Below are 9514 nucleotides of genomic sequence, written 5' to 3' on the forward strand. Positions count from 1 at the left end.
CCAAAAGATTCTTGGAAATTGATTTCTTGGTAGCATAGCTCAGAAATCTTATTATTTTAGTTTTCGTGGAATTTTAGCTCTGAAACTACTACATCTTCCCTTCTTATTTTCAGGATGTCGAATGAACCAAGGCTCGACTTTCCTATGATTGACTCAATAGGCTCGGATTATCACAGTTGGGTAACCGATGTTGACAACCACCTCACTTCAAAGGGAATATTACCCATAACCCAGGAACCTTACCCGAATCTTGTGTTCGTACGAACACCTACAAAGCATGCTCAAGCAGTTATCTTGATGTGACGTCATATGGACAAAGCACTCAGATTGGAGTATATGTCGATCAAGGATGCAAGAGAGCTATGGGTAGCGCTAGAAGAGCGCTTTGGCAATGTCCAAGATTCCCTCCTCCCTGGACAACCTGTCACAGAGCAAGAGCTAATTGAGAAAACTCTCTCCACCATCCATGTCTCAGCAATTCTGGTCTCAAAGCAATATCGTACGGAAGTCAATGCTGGACGGATCACGAGGTTTCATCAGCTTATCAATATCATATCTATAGCTGAGAAACATGATAACATACTCATGACGAATTATAATTCAAGGCCCATTGGAACTAAGAGCGTTCATGAGGCGAATTATAATGCACCCAAAGGAGGGCGCAAGGAGCGGAACCCTAAGAATAAGGGACATGAGGGATGTATGGGTCCATATAACCACCCTAACCAAGAAGGAAACCACAAATTTGGTGCGGATACACGTGGTGGCAATGCCACACGTGGGAGAGGAGGTCGTGGTATCCCTAGCCATGGTGGTGGCGTCATGGGTCGTGGTAGTGGCACCAACCCTCCTAGGGAACGCCCACAACGTGCACCTCAATTAAAGGGAGGCAACTACAATGATGTGTGTCATCGATGTGGATCAAGTGAGCATTGGTTCAAGCAATGCAAAGCGAGCGAGCAACTAGCTGCAAGATACAGGGCATACAAGGACCTGAGGGAGTAAGAAGTATACCTTGCAGAAAAAGAAGAAAATGGTGGAGACGTTAATCTCACCATAGAGGACTTCAAAGCTGAAGATGAAATGCACAAGGATGCCGCAGACTTTGATTAGAATAGTCCTTTTTATTTTTCAAGAATTATGTAATAGTCAATAAATGACAATTGTATTAACTCTTTCTTATGCGGTGCACCCAATAAAATATGATGTCTAGGAAAGTAATTGAGATTAGTGGTTCTTAAGAGAGCCTCGCTCCACCAACATCTCCCTCTACTTTCCTGGTCATATTTGATTGGAGTTACCAAACAGACTGAGTGACTACAATTTGTCTAAGTTTGATTTTCTTTATTTTGGATTAGACTCTTGGGACCTTTGATGTAATCATTGACTATTTTTATTAATAAAGTATCGTATTATTATTCAATGTCATGGGCATGTTTTAATTCGGAACTTTATTATTTTTCAGTATGTTTCCTGGAGAGTTGGAATGCCTTGTTGATAGTGGCACCACATATACTATATTGCGACATAGGCAACTATTTTTATGGATGACGCATAGTTGATCTTCCGTGACTACGATGGCTGGACCATCACAATTGATTCATGGTCGAGGACCAGCTCAATTTATGTTGCCAAATGGCACAAGTATTAATGTCACCGAAGCTCTATATGCTCCTAGGGCTGGAAGAACCCTATTGAGCTTTAAAGATATAAGAGCCAATGGTTTTCATGTGGAAACACATTGTGAGAATGGACAAGAGTTCCTTTGCATCACCTCTAATGACTACGGACATAAACGAGTATTAGAGAAACTTATGTGTCGCTCTAGTGGGTTGTATGCAACCACTATTCAAATTAGTGAATCCAACCATGTCATGAGAGATGACTTATGGGATTCTGACACATATAAGCTTTGGCATGACCGTTTGGGACATCCAGGTCGTGATATGATAGTCCGTATATTAAAGACTTCACACAGACATCCATTTTTCAAATCGAAAAGAAGTCAGAACCAAAATCCGGTCTAAGGAAGGGCTGGCGCCACCTACCCCCTGCGGCCCAAAAGTGGTATTGACGCCATTAATGCCTCCTTAGTTCCTTTTTCTACTTCTAAAGTCAATTGTGACTTCGTGGCACAACCAAATTCTTCCTTGGTTGCTTCCAAAGCTCATCATTCGTTTTGCAAAGCCTGCTCTTTAGCAGAGTTAGGATCTAAACCATCCTATGCAAACGACACTACGGAAAATATTCCATTCTTGCAAAGAATCCAAGGTGATATTTGTGGATCTATTCAACTGACTTGCGGACCATTTAGATATTTTATGGTGTTGGTTGATGCATTGACATGCTGGTCACATGTCATTCTCTTGTCCACAAAAAATGCTGCAGTTGCTAAACTCCTAGCACAAATCATTAAGTTAAGGGCTCACCACCCTGATCATCCCATTAAGTCAAACCGTCTTGACAATGCTGGAGAGTTTACATAAAAAACGTTTGATGATTATTGCATGTCCATTGGGATTGAGGTTGAACACCCTGTTCCTCACGTTCACACCCAAAATGGTCTAGCAGAAGCTACCATTATAAGACTTCAAATGGTTGCTAGAGCATTGGTTATGCGCACCAATCTCCTTGTTTCTGCTTGGAGCTATGCAATATCGCATGCAGCTGTGCTTATTCGTCTGAGGCCTACTACCACTCAACCCTTTTCTGCATCCCAGATGGTTACTGGATATGAGCCTGACGTCTCACACTTACACATATTTGGGTGTGCAGTTTATGTGCCAATTGCACCGCCACAACATACCAAAATGGGACCTCAATGACGATTAGGTATTTATGTTGGATATGACTCTCCAACCATTATCCGCTACTTAGAACCCTTGACAGGCGATCAATTTACCACTAGATTTGCGGATTATCACTTTGATGAGACAGTCTTCCCGTCGTTAGGGGGAGATAAGAACAAAAATGTTCAACAGGAACGACAGGAATTGTCGTGGTCTATCCCCACTTTGTCTCATCTTGATCCCCGAACCGTACAGTCCGAAACTGAGGTGCGGAGAATTCTCGATCTTCAGAACGTAGCAGACTCTATGCCTACTGTGTTTTCTGATATCGCTAAAGTGACAAGATCACATATACCTGCTGCAAACGTGCCTGCAAGGAATGATGTCCCTAAAAATCAGGGACATGGCGCTGCCACCAATAATAGTGATGGCAATGTGGCTCAGGCCAGGCTCCCAGCAAGGAAACGTCGGAGCCCCAAAGGTTCAATGGATTCTCGCCCGAGAAAGAAAGCGAGTTTGGCACAAAAAGATCCATTAATCATCGATATAAATAACCCGTCTCATGAAGATATTCCAGATTATGGTTATGTCCAAGAGACATCATTGGGGGATGCTCTAATGTTAGAACCAATTCCAGAGAATAGAGAGATCTCCATGAATTACACTAGTGTACATGAGACGTTGAATCGAAATTCTATTATCCTTGATGATGTGTTTGCATATTCTATCGCTCAAGGAATTATAGAACATGATGATATCGAACCTCGCTCCGTTGAAGAATGTCAACGAAGAGCAGACTGGCCTATATGGAAAAATGTGATCCAGGTTGAATTGGATTCACTAACAAAGAGACAGGTATTTGGGCCTATAACGCTGACACCCCCAAATATAAAGCATGTTGGCCATAAATGGGTCTTTGTTAGAAAGCGTAATGAGAAAAATGAGGTTGTTAGATACAAAGCCCGCCTCGTGGCGCAAGGTTTCTCACAACGCCCTGGAATCGACTACGAGGAGACATACTCTCCAGTAATGGACGTTATAACGTTCCGCTACCTTGTTAGTTTGGTAGTTTCCGAAAAACTTGACATGTAGCTTATGGATGTGGTTAAAGCATATCTCTATGGGATCTAGATTCAGAGATACATATAAAGGTTCCAGATGGACTTCAATTACCCAAATCAAGTGGCTCTAAACCACGGAGCGCGTTTTCTATAAGATTGAAACGCTCACTATATGGATTGAAACAATCCAGACGGATGTGGTATAACCGTCTAAGTGACTACTTGATTGGGAAGGGATATGAGAACAATAAAATATGCCCATGCGTGTTTATAAAAAGGACAAGTTTCGGATTTACAATTGTAGCAGTTTATGTCGACGACATGAACCTAATTGGAATTCTAGATGAGTTAAAGAAAACTGCTAAATACTTGAAATCCGAATTTGAGATGAAAGATCTTGGAAAAACATGGTTTTGCCTCGGACTAGAACTCGAGCACCGTAGTGATGGGATTATGATCCATTAGTCAGCATATACTCAAAAATTACTAAGGTGCTTTAATAAAGATAAAGCGAAGCGTGTGAGTACTCCCATGATCGGCCGTAGTCTTGAGCCCGGAAAAGATCCATTTCGTCCAAGGGATGAGGACGAAGACTTATTAGAGGCTGAAGTGCCCTATCTAAGTGCAATAGGCGCATTATTGTACTTAGCTCAATGCAAAAGACCGGATATCTCATTTGCAGTGAACTTGTTAGCTCGACATAGCTCTGCGCCAACACACCGCCATTAGATTGGTATAAAGACAATCTTTCAATACTTAAGAGATACGATTGATATGGGCTTGTTTTATCCCTACAGAGAGAAAAAAATGACAGAAGTGTGGGATCGGACCCCACAAGGCAAAACGCCACCTTCCGTGATGTAGACGCTGTCCGTGGTGACCGACGTCCTCCACCTCCCCTCCATCAAAATGACAACGATGTCTTGATGGGTTTTGCTGATGCAAGGTATCTCTCTGACCCTCACAAAGTCGCTCCCAAACGGATTATGTCTTTACCATGGGAAGCACCGTGATATCTTAGAGGTCTACAAAGCAGACCCTTGTTGCTACTTCCTCAAATCATGTAGAGATCATTGCTCTACAAGAAGCCGTGCGAGAATGCATATGGCTAAGGTCTGTAATTAGACATATTCGAGGAACTTGTCGTTTGAAGTCTACCACAGATGAACCTACATGCATTTATGAAGATAATGCAGCTTGTATTGAGCAAATGAAATTAGGTTTCATCAAGGGTGACAACACCAAGCATATATCGCCTAAGTTCTTTTACAATCAGCAACAACAAGCGCTTCTAAATATTGAAGTGAATCAAATCCGTTCAGAGGATAATGTAGCGGACTTATTTAATAAGTCGTTACCTAAATCCACCTTCGAGAAACATGTGAAGAGCATTGGATTGAGAAAGTTATCCGAACTCCCATGATTGTAGCAATCAAGGGGAGATATTGACCTCAGAGGGAGGCATGATGTCTACATGTTTGATCTCGAAGAGCGAAGGACGTGTTGTGCTCTTTTTGTCCTTCGACTAGGTTTATTTTTGTCCCACATGATTTTTGTTACCTAGCAAGATTTTTAGCGAGGCAACGATCAATGTGTCATCACCAAGTTTGAGTGACACAAGGGGGAGTGTTGAAGGATGTCGACATAATGTGTGCCTCTTCAAACTAGGGTTTAGTCATTGAGTTGTAATAGGAGAAGGTTCTAGATTACCTAGTTATGTTCGGATTCTATTACCTTTTATGTACTCTGTAATTCCCTATTTAAAGGGCTCCTATTATCAATGATAAACACACAATTCTCTCTGCAATTCCATTTTCACTTAAACATACATGAAATTGTATGAAACTGTGCAAATATCAAGCTTACATTATAAGCTTTCAACACATGCAAATGGTTTCTAAAATGAAGGTCTAGATCAAAGGATATGGTTGCTCAAAGTTAACTAATGAGTATAATGCAGAAACTTGTTCTAGCTTTCTCCAATGCCTACAAACTAATGTTTGAGGTTACTGCTCAGTCTAAGGTTGTTAAACTGATGTATATAGGTTCTTTGATCACTCTAACCTCTTGTTGTTAAGATAAAATAAGAATTCTAACCCAAACAGCAACCTAAGAATTACTCAGGACACCCATTCTTATGGAATTAGTTCTCTAATCATCTTGATTTGTTTCTATGCTTATATTCTATTTGAAAATCATTTAGGTTACTAACTGTACAAAAACTTAAGCCAGCTTAGACAGGAATTAAGCTAAATGTAAGAACAAGAATAACAATTGAAATAGATTATAGGATTAAATTCACCTTTGAATTCCATTCAGAATATAAATCAAACTACTCTTATTAATTCCTCCTTCCTTCACTTCAGTTATCTCTCTCGCTTCTCATGTTTCTCTTATGATCTTAATTTTGTTTCTTCTTTCATTTCCTCTAATCTCCTCTATTCTATCTTGATCTCTCTCTTTTGTTTTCTTCTTTTCTTTCATGCTCCTATTACTCACGTACTTTTCTCTCTCTCTTTTGTTTCGTTTCTGTTTATTTCTTTCTTTCTTTCTTTCTATGCTACTGCAGCCCTTCTCTGTATCTCCCTCACTCTCATGTTCTCTCTGTTCTATTGCTCATTGTACTGTGGGTATGAATCAAGTAGATAGCTGCTATTTATACTAGTCAGGTTCTTGGCCATCAAGCAAACACAATCATAATTAAATCTGCATAAAGATGTGTTTGTCCATACCTTTCACTTAATGATTTGATCACCAAGCATTCAATAGATATACTTGTGTAGTCCTATCTCTTAATGGAAACCTTCATCAGTAAGTATTGCAGAGATAGGTATGAAAGCTCTTATCCCTATATAACTTAATGACCAAGATTATATATAAAAACATATATGAAGAAGATAAGCTCTATTTCTATAATCTGGGGATATCCAGGTTATAGCAGTAGACTAGAAATTGAGTGATATGCCACCTGACTTGACTCATAAACTCTCGTAAGCGTACGAATCGTTGTCAAGTAAGGGAAGCATTTGAACCTTGATTATCGTACCTCGGGGATTAGGCGTTGGACCTAACCGAGGTAATTGGTGGTAAAGTAACTTAAAAGCACACAATGAAAAATAAAAATAAAATAAAGCGAAATAATATTCATAAGGCACAAAGCCTCGGCAATGCTCGGCTTAGCTCACACTAAACCTAATCAAAGCCACTAACTTGTAGCCTAAATGAGTTATGCACAATGGAAGGTAGAATTTTGTTTAGAAGTTTTGAATTGGGAATTAAGTAAATTAAATGCAAACTAAAATAAAAGCAAACAACTAATTATCAAGCAAGAAATTAAATTTGGATTTTCAAATTAATGGGAACTTGGGAGTGTCGGGTGATTCACACTAACTATCTTGCAAATATCGATGTCAATTTCACAAATGCATGCATTTCCTATATGTGTCGAGTCCCGTATCTAGTACCGGTTAAGGCTACTAAACCAATTATCCTTTCGGTGTATTGACTATGCCGGTTAAAGCCACAATCAACTCTCTGATTCGGGCATTACGCCGGTTATGGCCGCAATATCCAAAATTAGAGTCCTAGAGAGCAAGATAATAGAGACTCAAGGAAGCTTAACTACAATTAAGCTAGCTAATAGTTACCACACTTAAATCCTAGATGCAACAAGACCAATAAGTTGTCAATTTATCAATCTATTCATCACAATAGCCCACAACATAATTTCAAAGGGTGACAAAGCCTAGAAACATGCTTCTAAGGACCAATACATTCGGATTTAAAGCATACACAATGAAAATTGCATTTATTAAAATTAAAGCATCAATATTTATACAAGATGAGTTAGGGCTTCACAACCCTAACTCCCAAAATTGAACTACTCACAACCCATACAAGAATCCATCAACAAAAGTATATAAAAATTATGAAATAGATAATAAGGAAGAGAGGGGAGAGTTAGCTTGGTCACTTCTAGCTATGAGCTAGTATGAATCAAGCAATTTCTTCACCCAACTATCCAAATTAAGGTGTGGTAACTCTTGATGATTATTCCCTTGAGGCCTTGAGTGTCCAATCCCAAAAGATTGGAATTAACAAATGAAGAAGGGAAGAGGAGAGAGTGTGAGGTGATGGGTGAGAGAAAATGGTAAGAGATTTAAAAATGGAGGAGAGAGAGAGATGGAGGTGGGTTCGGCTGATTTGGGATTGAGGTGAGGGAGAGTAAAATGGATCTGGGGGTCTGCTGCAGGTGAGGAAGAGGTAAAGAGAATGGGGTCGAATCCGTCTGCGGCTGTTGTAGAAGGTATCTATATATATGGATAATTAGGTCGTGGTCTGTGTGTTAAAATGTGAGAGGAGAGTGTAACTGATAATGGGTGGCTGTGATTGATCCAAGAAGGAGGAGAAGATCCCAGGCCTCCGTTTTTTTTTTCCGTGGTGGAAAAAGGGATTAGGTCTTGGATAGTTGAACACGTGTAGCCATATAATTGGCAGAAACCAATTAAGCAAACAATGTTTAATTGCATGCACGTGCAATTGGCTTAGGCACCCTTAGTTAATTAAACTAATAGTTAATTAGGCATGCATAATTGTTGAAACTAATAGTTAGTTAAGACAATTGTTTCTTCTTCCGATCTTCAAGCACATCCACATAGATAATCTTTGGGATAGTCGGCTTCCGCATCCTCGCTCGATGTTGATTTTTTTGTCCTTTTTTGGAGTTTCCATTTTCCTCCAATTTCGCACAACTTCTTCCGAAATCCACAACTCCGCTTATTTACTACAATATAAATGAAAATGGATTAATTACATAATAATTAACTTGAGGATTAATTTATTTACAGTGTTTTAGATATAATTACATGCATAAAAATGCGTGTAATCACACCCCACACTTGAACTTTGCTTGTCCTCAAGCAAACTAAATGAAACATAATCCGAAAATCTACTAACTCATAAACATAAAGGAAGTGTAGTATTAGCTTTTCCAACCATAACCCTCAGAAAACTAATTATGTACATGACCATGAAGTCGACAAAGCATGACATAGAAATTATAAATTTGTAAGGCAATTAAGATGCACATGCGAGAAATGCTCAAGTATATGCATGTGTTGACCATGTGTCAAATCAATCCACCACAATCAAATAAACATATAGAAGACCCGATATAACCCACTAAACTCACATATGTTCACTAAATATTACCGCTCAAGTGTTTAGGGGCTATATGTGTTTCACTCAAAAGCAATTCACAACACGCGCTGTCATATGCTTGCTCTTCGATCTCATCTCCGCTAGGTAGCTCACAACATTCAAGATCAAGAGGTCCTTTATTTGGTTGTAATGGGGCTAAAGGGCAAATGGCTAATAGAAATGAAGGATAAGGAAATACAAAGTCCACAAAAATTAGTGAAGCAACTCTCTCTTGTAGAGACATATGACTTTGCTTTCCAAATGCTAACTCACTCACTCTAATCCCAATGTACAACCCACACTATACTACGTAATACTTTTTTTTTTTTTTTCACACAACTTACTTTTTTTTTTTTTTTGTTCTTCTACTTTTCTTTTCCTTAAACATTCTTTCTATTTTCACAAACTTTTTTTTTTCTTCTTCTTCTTCTTCTCTCTCTTTTTTTTTTTTTTTTTTTTTTTGAG

Source organism: Rosa rugosa, chromosome 2 (assembly GCF_958449725.1).
Source record: "Rosa rugosa chromosome 2, drRosRugo1.1, whole genome shotgun sequence".
Classification (NCBI taxonomy): domain Eukaryota; kingdom Viridiplantae; phylum Streptophyta; class Magnoliopsida; order Rosales; family Rosaceae; genus Rosa; species Rosa rugosa.